We start from the raw sequence: 25,417 nt of genomic DNA, 5'->3' as shown, positions 1-25,417 counted from the left end.
GTCATGGTGTGGAGGGCTTATCTTTCTTTCATGCAGTCTGGATCCTTATCTGGGGACTATTTCAAAGGGCCTGGGGGCTAGAATCATTTGGAGGCTTCTTCACTTTTATCTCTGCTTCCTGGGCTATGATGGCTCAAAGACTGGACTCAGTTGGGACTGTTGACCAAAGTCCTACATCTAGTTTTCCATATAGTTTGGGCTCCTCAGAGCATGGCATCAAGAGAGGGAGATTCTCAAAAGAAAGAGTCTCAAAAAAAAGCATCAAGAGAATAAGTGTTCTAAGAGAACTAGGCAAAAGCTTCATGGCATTTTATAATCTCAGAAGTCACACAATATCACTTCTACTATGCTCTGTTGGGTGAATGAGTCGCAAACCCACTGAGAGTCAAGGCGAGGGAGCATAAGGCCCACTTCTCAATAGCTGTGTCAAGGAATTTGTGCTATATTCTCAAACCATTATCCTCATTAACTTTCTCTTTTGACAGAGGATCTGATGCCTGGAGTAGCAGCAGCCATCTTGCAACCATGAGGGAAAAGCCAGGAGAAGAAAAAGCTCTGGATACCTTGAGCTACCAGACCAATGAGAAAGCTGTTACCTCCAGACTTTAGATGATGTGGGAAAAATTAATTCCCATTTGTTTAAGCCATTTTTAGATTCTAATGTTACTTGCTGGCAAAAGTATTTCTAGCCAATGTACTACCTCTCCCAGAGATAGAATGGTATTAGTAGATCTGGATTTGGAGTAAGCATTGATATAGAGTTAAGAAAACTATGTGGAGATGTTTGGGTCTTTTGTTATTATTTCTGAGTTTTCATTAGTTCCAGTTAAGCCTTGGAGAATTTCAAAGTAAAGCAAATTTCTAACTAGTTGACATAAATTTTGTGTATAAAACTGACATGAAAAATGCATCGGCCTCAAAAAATGGTGAACACTTAACGACTGCAAAGCACTTTATGGTCCTCAGCCAGACAATTGGAATGGGTGATTTACACTCTTATTCCCATTCAGGGTCAACCCCCAACAGTGTAGGAAATGAAGACATTTGTCTCCTCCAGAAATTACACCCATAGAAAACAAAGCCTGGAAGGGCCCCTAGGGATTCTGAAAGAATGAAAAAAAAAAAAAGTCAAGTCAAATGGAAACTTGAGTAAAAGCTCAAAGGCAATGGGTACCTATTTTTCCTACAGTGGGACCGTCTCTGCCCTGCTGTCTAGATAAGGAAACAGGAATAGGGAGCCCCACATACACTTAGTCCACTCTATGAATTGTTTCCTGAGCTCACCAACTGGAGTTTACTGTAGCACCTATTTGACATGTGGGGCAGAACATGCTGCCTCTTGTAACACATGCTCCTTTATGTGGGAGTGAAGTTTAGGACAGTAAAATAGCCCATCTTTCAGAGAATAGTTACCCCCAGCTCCATCTCCCAGCACTGGATTCTGAGCCTGAGAGGATTCACTTTAGAAGTTGCTCTAGGGTTGGTGAAGCTCCAGTATATGCCATTTGCCTCAAAAAATATACAGGATGCTTTGAGCTTGATGGTCACAGCAATAGAAAATGCAGGAATTTTTCCCAGAGAAGCTTCTGCTTCCCATCAGATACCACAATTCATTATCCCTGTGGACATGTCAGTGTGCATTCACACCTCACATCAAAGGATCCTCCTTGTTGGTCGTGGTGGTGAGGGGGGTTCCCACACTGACTTAGTGAGGGCCAGTTTTCAGGTCGTACTAGATCCACAGGAAGGCACAGCCCTGAGCACATGGATTATTCCAGCAGCCTTCCCTTCGGTCATGCAGCACAACAGGCCGCCTGCATGGGGAGACCTCCAGCACTGAGGCAGAGGGGAGCCCCTCCTTCCCAGGTCTGCAAAAGGAGCCTCTCCATCTTAACATTCCTTACCAGCCCAAAGGCTATCAGCTGGGGTCTTGGCATTCCATGATCTCACTCCAGGCCCTTGAAACACTTCCAAAGTCCTCAGCTCAGGCTCCTAAACCCCCTCCTCTATCCAACCAGGCTTTGTAATAACCCTTGGCTCTATAAATCCTAGGGCTGGTGTCATGAGTGTTCTAACAAAACAGAATAACCCCAATATAAGGCAGAGTCTTCTTGTTTTTTAAAAAATAAATAGAGAAACACAATTGCAGTTTTTTCTAAAGCTTCCAATTTTCTCAAATTTTCCATTTGGATGGTATGTGTTAGGCCCATCCTTAGTGACCCCAGCTAGTCATTATCATTACTAACAACAAAATAGAGCAGATGTTTATTTGGATAATGATGCTGACTCAGTAGTCTAGAGGGAACACTCTTACGGAGGAAGGAGCTGCAGTCAATTCTGCACGTGATCAGCTGCTGGCCCCGCATAGGGGGTTCACTGAAGAAACTGTACTAGCCCCATTTTAAGGTGAAGGTAGGTGTGTGTGTGTGTGTGTGCGTGTGTGTGTGTGTACAAGTAAACACGTGTCATTTATCCCCTTGGAAGCAACGGAATCTAGTATTTTGTGAGGCATTCTGTTTTGCTGCTTTTCTAGCAATACCTAAACCTGTCTTATTCTAGGAAAGTCAAAGTGTCTTGCACACATTACTTTGGGGTCTGCATGGGGAGGTATTATTGTTTCCAGAGTCAGCGTCCTGCTGCAATCCCTAAAAGAGCTCTTGAATGCTAACCAAAACAATCCCATCACTTCAAAGCTCACAGATGCTTATATTAGACTTGAAGGTGAAAGTTCAAGGAAGGAGGTTTCTTCATTTCTAATTCCTGCCATCTGGTCTGAATCTGACTCCAGGGAGAAGCAGGCTGGCAGGTGACAGCTTAGAGCATGGCTGGTCTTTACAAATGCCACCCAATCCTCTTCTGTGTAATTGGTACTTTAATTTGCATATATTTGCATAAATTATACATCCATCAGAATTCTTTTGGTGCCCATTTAGGATTAAAATAAGTTTGCTATTTTTAAAGTATCAATCCTAGGTGGCTTTTTTTTTTTTTTTTTTTAATAATTGTGTGCCTATGCCCTCTCTCAGATTTTATCAGTCGTTGCTCTAGGAGGGTCTCCCAATGGTAACTGCTCTGCCGATGGCAAACATTCATTTAATAAATATGTGTTGAGTAAATAAACGAAACCAAAATCTTGACAATCAGTGCTAGCCATTGATCCTGAGTCAACATCTGAGAGCTTTCTTGGGCTTAAAGGCCCCTAAAAGCTTAGCTAGATGTAGGAGTGGACCAAAAGTAGAGATGGCCTGGCCACTGGCAACAGAATAGTGACTCCTCTGATTCCCGCAGGGTGACTGATGCCCACAGGCCAGTGGAAACTTGCATCATGCCTGGCCACCTGCTGCCCATACAACTGCCTCCCTTCCAATGTGCTGGAGTACTCTGAGCACGCTGGGCTGGTGGGGTACCCCTGTCCTTCTTGAGGGCAGGGATGGAAAAGAATAAGAGTAATAATGAGATAAAGGCCAGGCTGGAATTCCCACTCAGGAACAGCCCCCCACCCCTGCAGTTCTCAAAAGGTCCTGCGGACAGTACTTTGTGTTGAGACTCTCTGCTCCTATCTCTGGCATCATTGCTTTCTTCTCAGCTATCTGAGAAGGTTTCTGAAGAGTACGTTTTCTCAAATCCAGCCTCCAATGCTAAAATGATACTCTTTTGTGCTGTAAAGGAGCTTTTTCTTTCTCCTAATCCAGTATTGGGATCTAAGGAATCCTGGGCTTGAATGCACACAGGTTCTCTACTTGAATGTATGTCAGCACCTCTCGGGGAAGGTGAGCTCTACCCTCAGAGAGTTAAGATTAAATAGGCCTGGAGTGGATCCTGGGAATCCAAACCTAAGTGTTTCAAAAGCACCTCCATGTGACACTGAAGGACAGTAGAATTGATAACTCCAAACACCTCAGTTGGTTTGCCCATGAAGGAAATTTAGTTCAGAGAGATATGATTTCACAGAAAGCCAACCCCTAGAACCAGAGCTCTCTTGTGTTTAAAATAAAAAAAGATTAACCCAGAGTTGCTATTGGGAGAAATGTGAGTCTGTTTTTAAGGCAACAGTCTCTGGGGTGAGGTAAAGGGTGGAATCTTTTTGAGTGCAAGAGCATGGTCTTACTGAGCTTTGCTTCTACAGAATCTGAAACTAGATGCTTCCAGAAGTCTGTTAAAAAAATGAATCCATGATCTTCAAATAACATAGGGCCCCACTCACAGCCACTCCCCACTGCTTCAACCAGGTCCCCGCTTTTCAGCTCAGGTTTTTGGTAACACACAAAGGTAGTATTTGGGAGGAAGAAATGGATGCACCTTAATCTTAATCTTCCAGCAATCCAAAGAGTTCTTCAAACACTTTGCGAGAGATGGAGAACCTGAGTCCAACAGCCCTTCAGTCTATATTCAGCCCAATAGTGTTCAAATAGCAGTTTGTACCCCCGTCTTTGAGGCACCTTCTGGGATCCCTGGGCCATATTTTGTATTGCAGCAAAAGAGTATTAGAAAATTAATCTAAGACCCTTGGAAGCTCTCAAATTTCAAGAAATTATAAGAATGCAACACTGCAATGGTCAAGAGAGTCCTCCTCATTGCCCTTAGTTCTCTTTGCTCCCAAGACTGAACTCTGTACCAAAAATACAGTTCTGAAGTCTAACTGAAAGTTGAACTCCATTGAAAGGTAACGAGGGATTCTAAATTGCATCACGCCTGGCCACCTGCTGCCCATACAAGGACAAACGATACATGGGCCACATTCACCTGCAGGGCTTCCTTTACATTATGCAACACCTGGGCTTGTGTGCTTTCCAAACTACCTATCCCCAAAATGCATATTGAACACCTATTTTATATATGATGATTTGCATATGATATCTCATCTCATCCCCATAGAGATCCCATAAGGTGGGTGTCACCATCCTTTCAGATGAAGAAATTCTCCGGGTTACTCAGTTAGGAAGCACTGGCAGGATTTGAACTCCTATCTGCCCAGTTTCAAAGGATCTGCTCTTTCCACTAAGAGCTTCCCCAAAACACGGAGCAGCTCTCCTCGGCTCTACAAGGACTGCTGTTTGAAAAATACAAGCTGAGCCTCATATACCCACGAGGGAAAAGCAACGTGCCTTTCCTTGACTTCAGAGAGCTTTCCTGGGCTGCCCTAAGGCTAGAGGCAGCCCGGCCAGGCAGCTTTAAATACACACATTTCCAGGAAGAAGGTTCTTTAGTTAAAACCTGCTGTTTTGAATTTCCACAGCTATGGCTTTGCCTAACTTCCTACAGCAGATGGATTTAAAGAATTCTTTGCAGGGCGTGGATGCTGGGAGCAGAGCTCCCTCCTCAGCTCAGCCTGGTTGTTTTGTTTTTTTTTGTAGTCTTTTGTTGGTTGTTTTACTGATTCTGAAGGATGCAAAAGCACAGTGAGACATTTCGTTATCTTCCAAATAAAGTTCTTGCTCCGCAGTTGAAACATTTGCACTGTAATTGTGTGTCTTCAGCATCAGAAAAGGAGTCCTTTAACTTTTCATGGAGAGATTTCTACATTTAACAGCAGCCCACATGCCAACAGAAGCCACCAATGATTTGTTTTCTCTGGATTTGCTTCTAAACAATTCAGTTTTATACACCAGCAGAGAGCTTTGAATGGGGGAACACATGCTCCACAAGTGTGTTGAATGAATAAGTGAATTCGAGGCTGCCGGTCTGGCAAGTCTAATGTTGAGAACTCAAAGAAGACACTGGACCCTCAAAGCCGGTAGCCCTGCTGCACTGAGCACTTCACACGCATGAGCTCAGCGAATCTTCACCATGATCCTATAAGGTAAGAGAATTCTTGTTAAAAGTGAGGAAGCTGATGTTGAAGAGGCATCAGAGCTATTGAGAAGCTACACAGAGTCATTCCTATCCTGCCCATCCTTTGTTTCCACCCCAGGCAGGGAGTCCCTGAATCCATTCGGAATAGGATTTTGCTTTTTGGCTCACTGTCAGACTAACTGCATCACAGAACCAGCAAGAGGTTCTCAGAGAAAAATGTGATAACCCCAGAGTCAGCCAGACTCTGGACTGCTCTGGGGTCATTTCTGAGCAATGTTCTCAGCACTGTACTGACTTGCCCTCTCCCAGAGAGGATAGCAGACCAGAGAAGCCAAGGGCTTTTTGATTTAACCCAAAGTCCCTTGAATGACAAATATGTGCCAATCAGCTCCCAGTATCTCAAGACGTCCTGTTTCCTTTGGTGTTTTTCACATCTGTTGGCCCCCTGCTTTGTGTTAAGTTTATATTCATGTAAGAATTGAGGGTGAGACCCAATTGGGGGTGAGACCCCTGCAGTGGTCTAAAGCAATTCCTAGATAAATCTCTTCCCCAACCTGTTGATGGGGACCAATGTTAAATAGACTCCCCTTTGGTGTTGGGGATTTAGGCTCACCCATGGAGTATAGAAATTATCATTCCTTAAAATAAAAAAATCACTGGGGCATCCGGGTGCTTCAGTTGGTTAAATGTCCAACTCTTGATCTCAGCTCAGGTCTCCATCTCAGGGTCTTGATCTCAGGCCTCATGTAGGGCTCTACACTGGGTATGGAACCTACTTAAAAAAAAAAAAAATCAAGGCCAGAATTTCCCCCTCCCACAAGCAATCATTAACCCCTGTGCTTTTCACCACTCTCCAAAAACTCTATTTATCTCCAAAGAGAAATGCACTTGTTAATGTGCTCTTAGACCCAATCTGAAGTGAAATAAGATGGTTTCAGTACCTTTTCTTATGCATCTAAGAGCTATTTTTATAATTAAATTCAAATGTTTAGTTATAAACAAGAGATTAAAAAAGTATAACCAAAAATGAAATGTGATGTGATATAGTTCTTGGTGAGATTCCTTGTAGAACCCTAATCTCAAATTTCCTGGAATCCATCCTTCGCTGTATGATTTCTGATCTTTTTGTGCCAAAATAGGCATTTTTTTCCTAGACAAAAAAAACTCTTCTTGGCTCTGTTAGTAGGAATCACTGCATTAAAACACAAAGCTACATCGAATATCAGTATTAGCATCAGGATTTACAGAGCATTAAAAAAAAAAAAAACACGTATATGCCTAGTACTTCTTATCAAAACTTTTAGAATCTCTCTCTTGACTATATCTGTTCATTTAAAAATGAGGGAGGTGAGGTGACATAATGATATCCAAATTTCCTTCTAATTTTGATGACCTAAATCTATAAATACATACAGTACTTCTCCAAAAGCTCTAAGTAGAGTTAGAGTTAATTTTTTTAGTGATTTAAAATGAATATTTTCATCACTCCAACATAATTGTAATAGAGTTGGCATTTCTTTCTGCTACATTAAGCCAGGTTTAGTGAAATGAATGTATAAGTTCTTTCGTTTTCTATAAATATATCCATTTGCCTAAAAAGTCAAACACTCAAATGAAAATTGTTTTATCAATACAAGCCTGGCCATTAGAATCACTGCTTATGTGCCTTCAGTGCCAAAGGTGACCAATGGAGGACCAGTTGGCAAACATCCACATACATTCTCCTCTCTTTGGAGCTTCAGCTCTTCAGCTCTCTGCTGAAGCCAAGACATGTCTGGCTAGTGGAGATTGTGACCTGGGTGTTGATTGAGCAGCAACTGAATTCAGAATGGACACTCTCCCACTTCACGTCAACAGCAGTTTGGCTTAACTCCAAGCCACATACAAGAAGCCGAAGTCACACCATACCACTGTGTTTCTGTTGACCAGAAAATCTCCAGCCTGCTTTCTGGGTCACTGAGGTTGCAACTGCAAAGATGCTACTACATCCCTTAGAACCTTATTTCAAATGTCATTCACATCACACAGTATGCGCGTCAGAATCCCACAGCTTATAATGCAATTATGCGCTTACGTCCAGCAAAGCAAGGACAAGGAGCCAACAGACCTGGTTGAAACCAGGAGTTCTTACAAATTGACTTGCTTTATCTATAGGAGACAGTGTTTTCTTCCCCAATATGTATGTTCCTTTAATGAAGACTGTGCACACTTGTGTGCTGGGTCAGTGGAGTCACTGACACAAAGACAGAGCTGAGTCCACCATCAGCTTCACAAGTGAACACTAGTAGATAGTGACAAAAATTCTCTCCTTGTCCAAACTTCAGACAGGAACCTCTGAGCCCTCTTTTCAAGTAGGCCTTGTTCTTGGGACCTATCTTTACCGACTTGGTCCAGTTTTAGCAAGACTCTAACATATCTGATTAAATTCCTCACCGCCACCTCTTTTAACATCTGATCACCCTGACTTGCTTTCAGCAAGAAGCCCCTACCCTTGACCTCTCCTCTTAGTAACTTTCTACCCACTGACACACCCCCACCCCCAGCTCTGCTTATTGGCTATAAATCCCCAACATTTTTGCTGCACTCCAGGTTGAGCTCTATCTCTCTCTTCCATTGCAATAGCCTTGATATCTCTGGCAAATGGCCCCGAAGAGTTTTCCTTACCATCTTAAGAAGTGTCAGAATAATGTTTTCCTTAATAATAGGTTGTGTTATGTGTATGCTGCAAAACAAAGCATTTCAATCGTCTCCAAGTTTTATAGTTTGGTTTCAGCCATGGGTATTAAAACATGATCTGCTGTCTGAGGCCAAAAGGCTCCAAAGCCCTGGTTGCAGACGCACTTAATCCTTTCTCCTTCTCCCCTCCTTCCCCCCAATCTCTGGAAGAAGCAAAGCTGCACCTCACTTAAAACTACTTTCAGCATAAAAACATTCCAGAAGAGTGGAGCTGGATGCATGGGGAGAGGCACAGCAGCTCCAGAACTCTGGACCATAAAAAGGCAAGTGGGGGTTCCTTTGCCAAGAGGGGGCCCTGCTGCACCAGGCGGAAGGCAGCGTTGGTGAACGGGGGATGCCAGGGAGGTACCACTAGATGCCAGGATAAGGTTTTATGGATCATTGGAACAAGAAAAAGGCTAACAGCACCCTTGTTGAGGTGTTAGAATCAGTAGAAGAAAGCCTGAGGGAGAATAAAGAGAAAAAATTACAATTAAGGGGGCAAAAGCTGGAAGAGTAAGGAGGGGAAGTAGGAAGTTGAGCCTCAGGGTAATTTCTGGCAGACCTCTAGCAAATGCCTGCACAAACCCACGCAAATCTGATGATGCTGTCATTCCCTGTCCTTTCTTGAAGCCAAGTGATGCTCTCCAAGTTTATAAAAGAGGGAACCTAAAGGTAGTGATTTGCCTGTTCACCAGTTTATACACATACAGATCAGCCCAAGTTAGTCACTCCGGCTTACTTTTATGGTCTGTTTCTCAGGCATCTGAGGATCACCAGCAGTAGAGTATTGGGTGATTTATTGCAGAATATTATTCTACTTTTCTCTGCCTTTTAAGTACACACAGTTGTTGGACCACACATTTATTTGGCAGTGGATATGCTCCACAAAACAAAGGCAGCTTTCCTCTATTCTACACATGAACAGAAAGCTTCCTTCGTGACAGTTTCCCAGAGCTTCACAAACCCTCCTGCCATCTTTGTATCTACTTCCTTGGCTTAAGATGCCATTGGAAGTTGCCTTTGACTTCCTTAATGCACTGAACATGTGATTTCTGAAAAAATTAAGGGTGAGTATTGTGGACTCTGGTGAAGACCTATGCTGGGGGATGTGAGAACATGAGCAGACCAATATCATTCAGTCAGTGTCTTCCTTCCACTGTTCTCTGACAGGATCTAGTCATCAGAGAGAGGAAGGTCACAGCATGGCCATTCCCAAGCAGGGAAGCCCAGTGGGCTGGGTGTTCCTTGTTAGTATCTGTAGACCCACTTTCCACTCTGTCCCATTCTGTTCCCTGGGAAGCTGCACCCTGTGGATCATATCATTCCAACTCACTTGCCCTCTGGTTTTCATTAGGTTTGGCCAATGACCAGCACTGGCAGGAGATCAGAGGGTGAGAGGAGGGAGCACTTCTGGAAATGAACTTCTTCCCATTTCAGCCTCTCTCCTCCTTTCTCCCAGGCTCAGATGTGCAGTGACTGCAATCTTTGACATAAGACCACTAATCCTTTCCACTGGGACATCTCCCCAGGGAGCTCCAGTTCATGGCACTTTCTGGTAACCTCTCCAAATTCTCCTTCAGATCATGAAGGAAATGGCACCACTTCCTGATGGCACCAGTCCTTGTCACCATCCCTTGGTGGTTGACTTAACCTAAACCACATTTTTTTTTAAAGTATCCTCTTTAGATGATATTTTGTGTGAGCCATCTGTTTCCTATTGGGGACTTTACCACTACACACCTCTTTATTCACTATTAGGATTTTATACCTATCTTAATTTTCCAAAGCCTAGCTCCAATCTAAAATATTTACTTCAAGTTTAAGATTATTTTAGGCTACATTAAAAAGAAGTGATTATAGGTTCCACTTTCAGAATGGCCATGCAAGGAGCCCTGAAGACCTGTTCCTCAGTGAAACAAACATAACTGATAAAAAAATAATTAAAAAAAAACATTTAAAGTCTCTAGAAATTGTCCTAGGGGAATATAGAAAATGAAGAAACATTTATTCAAGAAAAGCTACTAAACCTTAATAGGAACAGCTAATCTGTGGCACTTGAGCCATAACCTGCTAGCTCCCTCTTCACTCCAGCTCAGCTTGAGGGAAGTTCCACTCATAATGGGTCTGCCCAAAAGGTGAGGCTTCCTTTCCCTCAACCTCCTACTTAAGGACTATGGTATCTCACTGGAAGGGACAAAGCACCAGCATTTTTCATCCCTTCCAACTTCAAGTTGGAAAGGCTAACTTCCTGGTGAATGTGGCTGAGAAATAGACATTTCCCATCCTCCATTCAGTACTCACTCACAGGGCAGAAGCCCTATACCAGATGTGGTAGACCAAGAATATGAGGGACTTAATTATCATTCCCTCCAGCTCACTCCAAGTTTCCACACCAGAAGAAGCAAGCCAAGAAGATCAGAGGCTACCATCCCCTGCAGCACCCAAAGCAGTAGATTTTTGCTCAGGTGAGGAGGCAATCTATAAGAGCAGTAGGCTCCAAAGCTTTCCCCCAAAAAGCCTACTTTATTGTAAACAAAGTGTGGGTAGATGCAAGCCTAAAGGTGCTCTCAAGAATAATAGACATTTTGGTGGTAAATAATTAAAAGAAGATCCTATTTTTTAAAATAATATTTTTGTTAAAAAGCTAAACCAAAAGCAAATAGTTAATTAGGAAAAAAATAACCCAGGGAAATAGTTAGCTAAGATGAGCAATACAGGGGTCAGAATAAACTTCAAGACTGGCCTCAAAAACTTCTACCTGATTTTAATTGGATCAGATGGTGGAGCAAGTTATACACCAGACATTGTCAAAATCAATAGAGAAACTGAAAAAAAAAATAGAGAAACTGTTAAATTACTATACTGTATACCAGAAACTAATATAATATTGTATGTTAACTAACGGGAATTAAATAAAAACTTTAAAAAAAAAAAGCAAAACAATAAAGAAATCAGCTGGCAGTTGGTGAAGCCTAACAACTTAGTGTAATATCAAATATTGAATATCTTAACAGAGAGCTCAGAGGTGGTAGGTTGTAGACATAAATACAATAATCTTCCTCCTCTTCCTCCTCCTCCTCATCCTCCTCCTCCTCCTCATCATCATCATCCTCATCCTCATCATCATCATCAATGTGAATGGATTAAATGGCCAAATCAAAATGCAGAGATTGTCAAATTGGATTTTAAAAAAATATCCAATTATATGCTAGCTATTGGAGGCATATTTCAGATTCAAAGATACAAATAGGTTGAATATAAAAAGATAGAAAAACACACTATACAAACATAGAACCATAAGAAAGCTGGAGTGGCATACTAATATCAGACAAAATAGACTTTAAAACAAACAAACAAACAAAAAAAGTAACTAGAAATAATGAAGGACATCATATAATGATTAAAATATTGATTCCTCGAGCAGATATAACATGTATAAACATATATACGCCAGACAATAGAAACTTCAAAAATACATGAAATAAAAACTTAACAGAATTGGAGAAATTGACTGTTCTACAATAATATTTAGAGACTTGATTGCACTACTTTCAATAATGAAGAGAACAATTCCTCCTTAAGACCCTAGAAAAAGCAGAGCAAACTAAACCAAAGCAAGCAGAAGGAAGAAAACAGCAAGAATTAGGGCAGAAACTAATGAAATAGAGATCACAAAAATAATCAATAAATAATAAATAATAATAAATAAAATCAAAAGTTAATTCTCTGAGAATAAGAAAACTGACAAATCTTTAGCTAGACTGACCAAATAAAAATTAGAGAAAACTCAAATTCCCAAAATTAAGAATGAAAATGAAAAAAAAAAAAAAAAGAAAGAATGAAAATGGGGACCTTTCTACTGACCTTACAGAAATAAGTAAGACTACAAGGGAACATTATGAACAACTACATGTCAACAAATTAAATAGCCTAAATGAAATGAACAAATTCCTATAAAGACTATCAAAACTAACCCAAAAAGAAATATTATCTGACCAGATCTATAAGTAAAGAGATTGAATTACTAGGCCCAGATGACATCATTGGAAACTCTCCCAAAAATTGAAATAAGGATTAATATTGTTCTTTTAAAACTTTTCCAAAAAGTGGGAGAGGAACACTTTCTAACTCATTCTATAAGGCCAGAATTATCCTGATATCAAAACCAGAAGATATCACAGGAAAGAAAACTACAGAACATTAGTTCTTGTGATTATGGATACAAAAATCCTCATCAAAGTACTAATAAATCAAACCCAGCAACATGCAAAAGTATTGTACACTAGGACCAACTGAAATTTATCCTGGGAATGCAAAGTTGGTTTAAATTTTCACAATCAATTAATGTAATACACAATATCAATGGGACTAACACCATGTGATTATAACAATAAATACAGAAAAAGTATTTGACAAAATTTAATATTCCTTGACAATAAAAACTCAATAAACTAAAAATAAAGAAAATTTCCTCAGTGTAATAACAGCACTTATATAAAGTTGGTAGCTAACATCATATCTAATGGTGAAAGACTAACGTTTTTCTCCTAAAATCAAAGATAAGAACGACCACTGTTGTTCATTCCTATTCAACATTGTGATGCAAGTTCTAGTCAAAGCAAGTAGGCAAGAAAATGAGATAAAAGATATCTATCTTTAAAAAGAAAAAGCAAAGCTATCTAGTGGCAAATAAGAAGGTCTTGTATATAGAAAATACTAAGGAACCTAATAAAAAAAAGTAAAACTAATAAATGAATTCAGCAAGTTTGCAGAATATAAAATTATGATCCAAGTCAATTATATTGAATACATATATAATGAACAATCTTAAAATTAAATTAAAAAATAATTCTATTCACAGTATCATCTAAAAGAATAAAATACTTAGAAATACACTTAACAAAAGGACTGGAATCCTTTAGCAAGAGAAAATACAATGAAAAGAAATCAAATGATGAAAACTACAAAACATTGCTGAAAGAAATTAAAGAATTTTAATTCTTTAAATAGAATTAAATATTCTAAATGAATAGAAAGACATCTCATGTTCATGGACTGGAAGACTTAATATTGTTAAGATGGCAGTATGCCCCAAATTGATCTACAAATTCACCACAATTTGTATCAAAATGACAGCTGGATTCTTTGCAGAAATTGACAAATTTATCTAAATATTCCAAAGGAAATTCAAGGGACCCAGAATAGCCAAAAACTTTTTTTGAAAAAGAGCAAGGCAAGAGAACTCACGTCACACTTCCTCACACTTCCAAGATAATTCAATGAGGAAATAATTCTTCAACAAACTGGATATCCACATGCAAAAGAATGAGGTTGGACCACTACCTCATATCATATACAAAAATTAGCTTAAAATAGATCTAAAACCTAAATGTAAGAGCTTAGACTCTGAAACTCTTGAAGGAGACATACATGTACATTTTTGTATTCTTAGATTAACAATGGTTGCTTAGCCTGACAATAAAAGCACAAGTAAAAATAGAAAAATTAAAAATCATCAAAATTAACAATGTCTATATTTACAAGGACACTCATTAGAAGGTTAAAAATACAACCCATAAAATGAGAGAAAATATTTCTAACTAATATATCTGAAGAAGTACTTGCATCTAGAAAAGACAGATAACTATTTAAACTCAATAAGACAAATAACCCCACTAAAAATTAGCAAAGGACCTGAATAGTTAATACTCCAAAATAGATATACAAATGGCCAATAAGCTCATAAAATGATTCTTAATATCATTAGCTACCAAAAAATGCAAATAAAGCCACAATGATATATCCATTCATACCTACTAGAGTGGCTATAATATAAAATTAAAAAAAAAAACAGATGATAAATACTGGTAGGGATGTGGAGAAATTGGAACCCTCACCATTGCTGTTGGGAAAGTAAAATGGTACAACCACCGTGGAAAACAATCTGGCAGGTCCTCTTACTTACCATTTGACTCAGCAATTGCATTCCTAGGTATACACCTGAGAGAAATGAAAACATGTTCAGCTAAATGACTTAAGCACGAATGTTCATAGCAGCATTATTCATAATATCCATAAAACGGAAATAATCCAAATACCCATCAATTGATGTGTGGATTAATAAAATATGGTATATCCATATAATGGCATATCATGAAGTCATAAAGAAGAATGAAGTACTGATCCATACTATAATATGAGTAAACCCTGAAAACATTATGCTAAGTGAAAACACAAAAGACCACATGTTGTAGGATTCCACTTGTATGAAATGTCCAAAATAGGTACATCTTTAGAGATAGAAAGTCGATTAGTAGTTGCCTAGAGTTGAAAAGCGGGAAAATGGGGAAAAGAGGGAAAATGATTCTTAATGGCTATGGGATTTCTTTTGGGGGAATAGAAATGTTGTAAATTTGAGGTGATGGTTGTACAACTCTGTGAAATACTAAAAAACTATTCAGCTGTATACATTAAATGAATGAATTCTATGTTGTGTGAATTATCTCTCAACAAGGCGGACGGTTTGTTGTTTGGTTTTGTTTTTGAAGTGATCATAGTTGTTTTTTCTAACCCAGGAAAGCAAACCAGCTATTAACGTAGTGCATCATTTCTCACAATTCACCTTCACACCGTCCACTGCATTCAGATGTGATTTCTTCTGCACAGGATGTGCAGGCAGTATAGTGTAATGGCTAAGAGCCAGTTGCCTGCGTTGGAGTCCTGGCTTACTCACTTACCAGATGTGGGATGTGGTGGGGAGGGGGGGTTCCTTAATCTCTCCGCCTCGGTCTCCTTAGCTATAAAATGAGGATAATAATCATGTCTGGCTCAAAGCGTTTTCAGAGAGTTTAAAAATATAATTTATATAAAGCTATTAAAACAGTACCTAAGACATAATAAGTGCCATAGAAGTATTGCTTTATTATTAACCCATTTCCCCTTCCTAAGACTACCCCAGAATTCCCCCACCATGTGGAGGGACCAACAGTTATATTCCATCCCCTGGTCCATAGTGATTGGTTCAGTGACAGGCACAGGAGTTAATCAGGCCAGTCAGGGCCAGTGAGACTCTATTCCCAGACCTTGGTTGAGCTGTTTGGTAGCAAACTCCCTCCTCTCACCTGGCAATAAAAAAAAGGGTGCATTTACCCACACACTCCCGCCCCCAGAAGTTCATGCAGCCATTAGGAGAGCCACAGTGGAAAATCTGAGAAGAGAGACACACAGGTACTAGTTTAAATGTGAGTTCCTCCTGGAAATCTTTTCCCCATCATCACCACACACAGACCAGATTAAGTGTTCCTGCTACACAATTTCATAGCAACTTCTCCATCCCCTAAGACACGTCCCAGTTTGCCCAGGGCAATCCCACTTTAAACATGTTGGTCCACTGTAATTATTAAGAACTCTTCTTTCTTTTGAAGGTTCAAAAGAGTCCAAGTTGGATGATAAATTAGATAATTATACTTTTCTATCACAAAATTTAGGTACTAAATGTAATTACTTGTTTGTCTGACTTAGTTGTTTGGCACTAAACCTTATAAAAGTCAAGGACTAGGGGCACCTGGGTGGCTCAGTCAGTTAAGTGTCTGCCTTTGACTCAGGTCACAATCTCAGGGTCCTGGGAAGGACCCCCGCATGGGCCTCCTTGCACAGAGGGGAGTCTGCTTCTCTCTCTCTGTCTCTCTCTCTGTCTCTATCTCTCTTGCTCTCTCAAGTAAATAAATAAAATCTTTAAAAAAAAATTAATAAAAGTCGGGGACTATGATCATATTAGCCAGTGTTTTATTCCCAGTCTGCCATGAAATAGGTATTTAATAAATATGCATAATACATGAATAAATGAATGAATGAAATAATTTTTTAAAATGACCACCATGCATGCCTGGGTGGCCCAGGTGGTTGAGCACCTGCTTTCTGCTCAGGTCATGATTCCAGAGTCCTGGGATCAAGTCCCACATCAGGTTCCCTGCTCAGGGGGAGTCTGCTTCTCTTCTCTATCCCTCCCCCCTGCTCATGTGTGCACTCTCTCTCTCTAATAAAAAAATAATAAAATCTTTTAAAAAAATAAAAATGAAAATGATCACCACACCTATTCCCAGCCCCAAAGTTTTCCTCTTTCAAAATCATCACCTCTTAAAACAACCCCTAGTGTTCAGTTTTTATGCTGATTTTACGATAAATTAAAGTATCTTGGAGAGGCAAACACATGGGATGGTCCCGTAACACACATGCCTTCAGAATAGCAATGTTTGCTCCTCTGGGAACCAGTAAATGGAAATATCCTTTTCTCTTGCCTTCAGACAGACACAACACCTGAACAGTTCAGAACACCAAGTTGAGTGAAGGCTTTTTTTTTTTTTTTTTTTTTTTTGGTTGAAACCTGAAACTCAAGGTAAAATTCCCAGAAGCAGAAAAAAGCCCAACCAGAACATCTTAACACCTTTCCATTGGAAAAGAAAGCAGTGCAGCCTTACAAAGCTTTTGTAGCAAATTTAAGTTGTGCAGAAGAGTACTAGAAAGATTTTCTACGTTCCCTACTTGCTTTTTTGGCCTTCATTTGACCTCTCTGCCATGGAGCTCAGCTTAGATTCAGCACATAAAGCTTTATTGGATCTGTAAGCCATCTAATTCCCCCATATTTTGCCATGATATTTTTTTTCATAACTATGAGAAATAACTTGCAAAGAAGTTGGAAGAAGTTTTTCATTTTCAAGAGCTGGCATTACTACTCACACTGCAGGAAGAATAAGGACAAATTTGGGAGATGAGACCCAGCACAAATTCACTTATCTATTTGATAGAAGAGGATGAAAAGAGTAGGGGAAAATACAGTCTTCAGAATATTTTTGGCATTCATTTAATCATATTAACAGCGCCCCAGAGGCAAATGTGACCAAATCTGAAAGGTTTTCTGTATTTTCTAAAGTTAAACTTAATTCACATTATTCTCATGCCCCTAGGGTGTGCCGCCAATGTTCTGAATCCAAAAGCTGGTTCAAGGGAAAGAAAGGAAAAAGGTGGAAAGTGTCCAACAAAGAAGTTAGACATGCTTAAGGGTGGTAAGACCACATGAATATTAACTGGTCCAATGCTAACCTTGACCCATCATTAAAACAAAAACACTTTTAAGCCCTAGGAGAAGACAAAGGAGACAGCTCTTCCCAGGCTATTTGTCATCTCTTTGCTCTCTGCGTCTCTTACTGCTGGCTCTCGGGATTGAAAGATTGTAAAAAAAGAAACTACACTTCCAATACTCCTTGATTAAATATCCCAGAGCAAGAAAAACCCGTGACCTCATGCGAGGCTGGGCTAGATGAAGAGTCGCTCTCCTCCCTAGGTGCTCAGAACTGGCTTTGTCATTTCCTTCCTTGCACTTGAGGCATGGCCGGAAAAAGAATTCTCAGCCCTGAATCGTTAGCCAGATGGAGAAGTCTTTTCTCCACCTTGTCATTTTTGTGTCCCACTAAATGCTTTTTCTTCCTTTCCTGTTCTTTAATTTCCCTGTGTACCTCCTAGAGAAATTTATTTACAAAACTATGAACTAACTTCCTCTGCAATGCTGTGTGCTGACCTACAGAAAAAAGCCAAGGGTGTGTGGAGGGAGCTGATGAATCACATGTGAATAGTTCTGATGAGTTAGAAGGACACCTTCAGAGCTACAGCCCTTACTTCGGAGCTAAAGTGGACACCTAATTAGGTGTATGTCAGACACCTCTGGGCAGTGGTGTCTATGGAATTGCCTTCCAGTATAATGAAAACCTAGATTAATTCTTTTTCATTGCGTTATTTTTATTCCCCACCAAAGAAGAAATGGCCACTATTTTTGTTATAGTCTGTTTTGAAGATATGTCAATATGCCTCCCCATCAGAAATCTTAACGCATCAAAATCTCAACCAAGGAAACACCTTATTTGATGCACAATGACTCACATCCAAAAGAGTGAATCCCTTCACAAAAGGATTCCTCACTGGTTTCTTTTAAATACAGTAGTATGGTTTTTCAAAATAATTAAAATTATCTGATTATATTTTAAGATTTACACCCAAGTTCCTAGAGTTTCGCATTTTAAAATGTACAATGGATGTATTTTTTTCCTCAGCAGATAGATTATAAATCTCACTATGAGTTTTCTTCCCTTTATATTGTCTACCACTGCATTGTTACTAATGATATTTCATGGAAATCCTCTCCTATACAAAATAAATATTGCACATTTATTTCTTTAATCATTTACTATTTTGGTTTTTGTAATGAGTCACTCATTTAACTAAATACCTGTTCAACATCCACAATGTTTCAGGTCTTTTATCCACTTTATAACTCCCCTCTTGTGACCTGCTTATTTAAATAAAATTCAAACTTCAGTCAAAACCCTTACCTGTATCTCCAACAGAGTACAAAACCTTGCGATGAATACAACTGCATATGAAAGTTCAATTAGTGGGGGAAAAGATGGACTTTTAAATAAGTAGTATTGACATATCCAGGTAACTCTATTTTAAAAAGAAAAAAATGCATCCATTTCTCATATCATAAAATAGGATACACTCGGGAGGCCTAGGTGGCTCAGCAGTTGAGCTCGGCTCAGGGCGTGATCCCATCCGGGATGGAGATCTGCATCGGGCTCCCTGCAAGGAGCCTGCTTCTCCCTCTGTCTGTCTGTCTGTCTCTCTCTCTCTCTCTCATGAATAAATAAATAAAATCTTAAAAAGAAAAAAAGAATAAACTTCAACTGTATCAGAAATTTAATCAAATGAAACCCTGCAACTATGAGATGAAAATATTAATGAACTCCTATATTATATGAGTAGGAAAATATTTCATAACCATGACTCAAAATCCAGATACAAAAAGAGAAAGGACTCCTAAAATTGATGTAAAAATTTTAAAGAAAAAAAAAACTTTACATGGAGAACACGTTGTAAAGAATGTAAAAAGGAGACAAATGACAAACTGGAAAAATATATGTAACTTATATCATGAAGGATAAATATCTTTAATACATGAACAGCTTTTAATATTTGAGAAGAAAAGATCAATGACCTTATATTGTCAAAACATATTAAGAAGCAATTCACAGGCAAATGGAATGACCTATAAAAAGCTCAGCATTGCTGATAAAGGAAATAGAATTTTAAACTTCACTGAGGTATCAGTTCTCCTTTACCAGATTAAGGAAAAAAAAACCCAAAAGTTTGACCACCTACACTTTTGGCAAGACCATGGGAAAATAGGCCCTTTTGCTCTGCTGATGGGAATGCAAAATCATACACCTTTCTTGGAGGGAAATTTGCCAATCTTTTCTGAAGGGATCTTGCTGGATATTGACCCAGCATTCTCATTTCTAGTAATTTAATCCAGCAACATACAAGCAAGAGTACAAAAAGATGAACAAAGTTATTCACTGCAACACAATTTGTAATAATAAAGGAGCTGGAAGCAACCCAAATGTCCATAATAAAGGAGTGAGTGAATAAACCAAGATACAGCCACACAACAGAGTACAAAGGCAGCTGTGAAAATAAAGATGATCTCTCTAGTATTATGGAATGATCTTCAGATAAATCATTAAGTAAAAAAGGCAATTATAAAAAAGTATATAATTATTAGGAAGGATAGGATAAGTATTTGCTCATTTAAAAAATGGAAGGATTGAAATAATATTTTTAATGGTTACCTATGAGGAGAGAAGAAATGTAGAGGGCAGGGACATAGCAAGACTTCTTTGAAAATACTTTCATTTATAGATTTGAGTTTGGCACAATATAAATATTTTACATAACTATAAAGCAAGTTAAACATAAATTGTAATCCTTAAAAATTGAGAGCAAAATTAATCAAATGAATGAAACCATGCATCAAGTAGGTGGCAAACTCACATAGAGGAACTATTCCAAATGACTTTGAAACACTGTAAGCTAACTATACACTCTTATTAGGACATACTCTACAAACAAATAGAACTGCAAACAAATCCTAAAATGCTTTCAATAATCAAATCCTTGAGCTTAGTAGCAGGTATTGTTATTCTGAATCTGTTACACGTGTACTGTTTGATTAAACAAGTAATTGTGTTAGTGTTATCAAAAGCCAGGATTTTGATAAGAAAAGAGATATAAATGCAAGATCCATAAGTCAACAATCTGTGCCCTAAATTTGAATCTGAAATATCAGCATGAACTTTTGTATTTTATAAAACAAAAAACAAAAAGAACAAAAACAAAAAGTATTTCCTAACTCTGTCCTCTGAAAACATCTAGAAAAAAATGATAAACTCAGGAGCAATGAGCAAGCCTACGATCCCATATCGCTGTTTCTATAAATCCATCCTAACTCAAAGGAATCATATTCCTGTGGGAAAATAGTGATTACAAGTCTAAGAAAGGAAATGTAGATGAGCCTTGAACATCTTGTCATACCGTAAATCAAGGAAGCTCTCAAAGTTTACTGGGATTGCTAAAAGATTCAGAAGACAGTTTGAGTAAGTTTTCACTGGCCAAAGATGGACAAATTTGAGTATCAAAAGATAATGACTGCACTCAATCAAAACACATCAAATATGGGATCCCTGGGTGGCGCAGCAGTTTGGCGCCTGCCTTTGGCCCAGGGCGCAATCCTGGAGACCCGGGATCGAATCCCATGTCGGGCTCCTGGTGCATGGAGCCTGCTTCTCCCTCTGCTTGTGTCTCTGCCTCTCTTTCTCTCTCTCTCTCTCTCTCTGTGACTATCATAAAAAAAAAAAAAAAATCAAATATGCTTATTTCATAAAAAGTAATTTCTTAAATTAAATGGGTCACTTTTGAAGGATGCTAACTGACCAACTAATGTTTTTGAAAGCAGATTAAGGGAAAGAATTAAGCATTTATCAGGCCTTGCCTATTCAAACTGCACTAGAGTAACCAAATAGCAGTTAAGTCTACTTATCACTACTAAAGATAGCAGATAAATCTACTAAATGCAAATGGGATGATATAATTTAACTATCATCATTTTGCAACCCTTGATAAACAGCAATAGTTATCAATGGCTTCCAATTTTTTTTGAAAAACAGACGATCTGACACGGTGTATCTCCTGGTGAAGTGCACAATACCACTTAACCTGTGTTCTTGCTAGAAATAAATAAGCAAACTTGGATCTGATTAAGCCTTAACATTCTAACAACTAATTTACAAGACATACAGGACATGTTAAACAGTCCTCCAGGGATACAATCAGCAAAATCCAGACTGTAGAGAATCTGATGGGATGAATTGCCTGGTTTCTTCACCAAATACATTACAAGAAAAAATAAAATGGAGATGAAGGGGGAATATGTAGACCAAGTAAGACTAGAGATACATCAACCAACTACAGTGTATCATCTTATTTAGATTTAATTTTAAAAAATTGTATTTTAAAAAATCTGAGGCAATTTAGGAAATTAAAAAATTGATAAAATACTTGATTATATTGAGGAATGATTGATATCTTTGGTGTGATCCTGGGACTGTGATTAGGTTTGAGAAAGAAGTCCTTACTTGTAAACATTTATTGATAAAATCATAGCAGAGCTAGGATTTAATTGAAAACAGTTGGAGCCAAGAAAATAGTGGTTAGGGGTTTAGATAAAACAAACTAGGCCATTTGTTGGTAACTGTTGAAGCTGGATGATGAGTACACAGTCCCTACACGGATATGGATATATATATAACGGCTGGCTCTGAGAAACATCAAAATGTGCTAAGTAGTTAAGAGCCCTGACTTCCAGTTTGGTCCCAATACTAATACTGTGACATGTAGTCTTAGCCAATCCATACTCTCTAAGACTCAGTTTCCTTGTAAGCAAGAGGAAAGGGATGAATTAGATTACCCTAGAAGCCTCAGAGAATGTTAGAAGTGAAGGAGCTTTGAGGATCACTCAGTCTAACATGCTTGGGTTATAGAAGAAACAAATTCTGAAGTGCCTATGTCAGTTGGATATGATAATCCAATTACTAATTCTTCCAGTCACATTTATTTATAGTAACACTTCACTCCCTTCCCCCAAGTGAAATTAAATTAGCTTTATTTTTTTTAATTTAACAAATTTCCATTTAATCATTTTCAGTATCATTAAACAAACAATCCTGGTATACACTATGTGTATTTTCTCTCTTTTTTCTTTTTCTTGCTGAAGTAGAGTTAAAATACAGTGTTATATGAGTTTCAGGTGTACTATATAATGATCCATCAATTCTACACATTACATCACAATAATTGTACCCTTAATCCCCTTTATCTATTTCACCCATCTCCCACCCACCTCCCCTCTGGCAACCACCCATTTGTTCTCTCTAGTTAAGAGTCTGGTTTTTATTATTGTTGCTTGTCCTTTTTTAATTTGTGTGTATTTTTAAAGTTTCATTAGAAATTTTTTAAAGAAGAATATATAGATACTTAGAGTGCCCAAAACAATATACCAAACTCCAGTTAATAGACAAACTTTTTTTTCCTTTCTGTAGTTCAGAATTATTTCAAATGTTTTAAATATACATTCAATTTTCCATTAGAAAAAATGGTTCATAGAGGTTGGCCTAGGCCGATTGTTAGAGGAGAAAATGGGTTAATGAAAGGGTGACTCAGGAAGGTATGTTTAAAGAAAGGAGTTTGTTGAAAAGAAATTTGGGAGCAGTATTTGATTCTAAAAAATGTAAAATGAACCTTCACAAGGAAAATAGACTCAGGACAGTCATGAGCTAATGTTCCCTAATGTTCCATGAGCTAATGAGGACACTGGGACAGGTCTGACCTATGCACTCTTTGGCTGCCTGGAGCCAGGACTGGTCCTGAAGGCTAGAGCCAGGGTGAGCAGCAGGTGTATCTGTGAGCTGACTCATAGAAGATGCTCAAGAGTCAATGTTAGCCAAAGTCTTTAGAGACAATCAGGCCAGGAAGACCAAATATAGTCTTTTAGGTCTGTAGAACAGAATCAGGACTCAAAGTGAAAGATAAAGCCTGGGACGCCTGGGTGACTCAGCAGTTTAGCACCTGCCTTTGTCCCAGGGCATGATTCTGGAGTCCCAGGATCGAGTCCCATATCGGGCTCCCTGCATGGGACTTGCTTCTTCCTCTGCCTGTGTCTCTGCCTCTCTCTCTCTCTCTCTCTCTCTTTCTCTCTCTCTCTCTCTGTGTCTCTCATGAATAAATAAATAAAGACTTTAAAAAGAAAGAAAGAAGAAAGAAAGAAAGAAAGAAAGAAAGAAAGAAAGAAGAAAGAAAGAAAGAAAGAAAGAAAGAAAGAAAGAAAGAAAGCAAGCTGAAGCCAAGCAGGTTTAGCCCAGAACTGAAAAGAGATCCCTTGTGATTGCCCCAAATTGAATTTAAATATCCAATATGCCTTTACTGGCCACTGCCTTTACTTCCCCTAATACAAGGAAGAGGGGTGAACTGTGTGGATTGAACTAGGGTCTTTGATATGCAATAGTTTACCCTAAGTTATGAGGCTGGTGGGCTGCAAAGGGCAATACTCACGATCAGGTTTAAAGCTCGCACAGAGTCATCCTTAAGCTCTGATGAAATGCCAGTCTAATTTCTTCACCAAGGAATCACAAGGCACCTTCCATGTGCCACACAGCATGGTAGGTAGTGAGAAATTCATTACAAAGGGCAAAACTACAGTACCACTTAGGCCCTCCATGCTACCCTCACCCTGCCAATCCCTTACCCAGCAGAACTACCTCCCCTTAAAACAAAATTAACAAAATACTGATCATGTCATTTCTATGCTCTCAAATCTCCATTTGATACCTGTTGCCCACAGAAAAAAATATTTCAATTACCCAGCATAGAACACCAGACACTTGACAACATGCAGCTCAGTCTCCCCACATTCTGCTCTGGACCTGAGGCCTTGAACTGGAGCCAACCATCTCATTCTTTCATACTTCAAGGTCTTTGCGTGTGCGTAAAATATTCTTTCCCCTTCTCCATCCAGCCTTCCCAAACTTCCAAAGCCAGTTTAATTGTTACCTTCTCTGGACCTCAAAGTTAGGTTAAGGCTCCAACGGTGTGCTCTCATGGCCACCTGTACTGCTGAACTATCATAATGTTTATCATACTTACTATCACTGCAATTTTAGCTGTTCCCCCCACCACCCTTTTTTTCTGCATTCCTCAAATATAATGCTCATTGCTAGCACTGTAGTTACCTCTTTACTACCCTGTCACTTTAAGGCAGAAACCGCGTTACTCACTCTGTATTCCCCAGTCCTGCAAGTTGCTTGGCAAGTGGGAGGTAATTCACTCATATGTGTTAGGCTGGGCAGGGTGGTCAGGGAGAGAAGGGAGAAGGAAACAAAAACCAGCAATTAGATTTTTCTAATCTAATTGCAGTTTAATTTGCAATTCCAATTTTGAAACTCCAACAGTGGTCAACAGATTAAAACTCAAAAAGAATAATAACCGGAATTCACTTTCACCTAAAATTAGAAGGTAGGTGGGAAGGAGGACTTTGTGAAGGGAAGAGAGAGCAGAGTAATGGAGAGTCATGGAGAGGAGTCAGGACAGAAAACTGTGGTTGTCGCCTGCCTTTGTTGCTCTGTCTTCCTCTTTGATCCACATGCCCCACCAAACAGGCGCTGCCCTCAACCCACCGCCCCAGATAGGTACACAGTGAGTTAGCACTGTGATTACATCAACGTCAGGCATGCGCATGAAAATGGACAAACACAGGAAGGAAAACACAAAAGTGAACAGTACAATTAAAAGTTACATAATTTTTTTTCGTTTCCTTTAATGTTATGATTAAAATAATATTCTTCGACTTGACAATAGGTAGTCTTAACAATAACTCTAAGCTAAAAATGGCAAAGTTGCCGATACACAAATAAGCACTGAGGTTTAGGTGACTAATAAACAATTTTAGGGATTGTTACTTTCAGAA

This window comes from Canis lupus, chromosome 36 (genome assembly GCF_048164855.1).
Source record: "Canis lupus baileyi chromosome 36, mCanLup2.hap1, whole genome shotgun sequence".
Classification (NCBI taxonomy): Eukaryota; Metazoa; Chordata; class Mammalia; order Carnivora; family Canidae; genus Canis; species Canis lupus.
The sequence above is the reverse complement of the archived record's forward strand: the minus strand, read 5'-3'. Positions refer to the sequence as shown.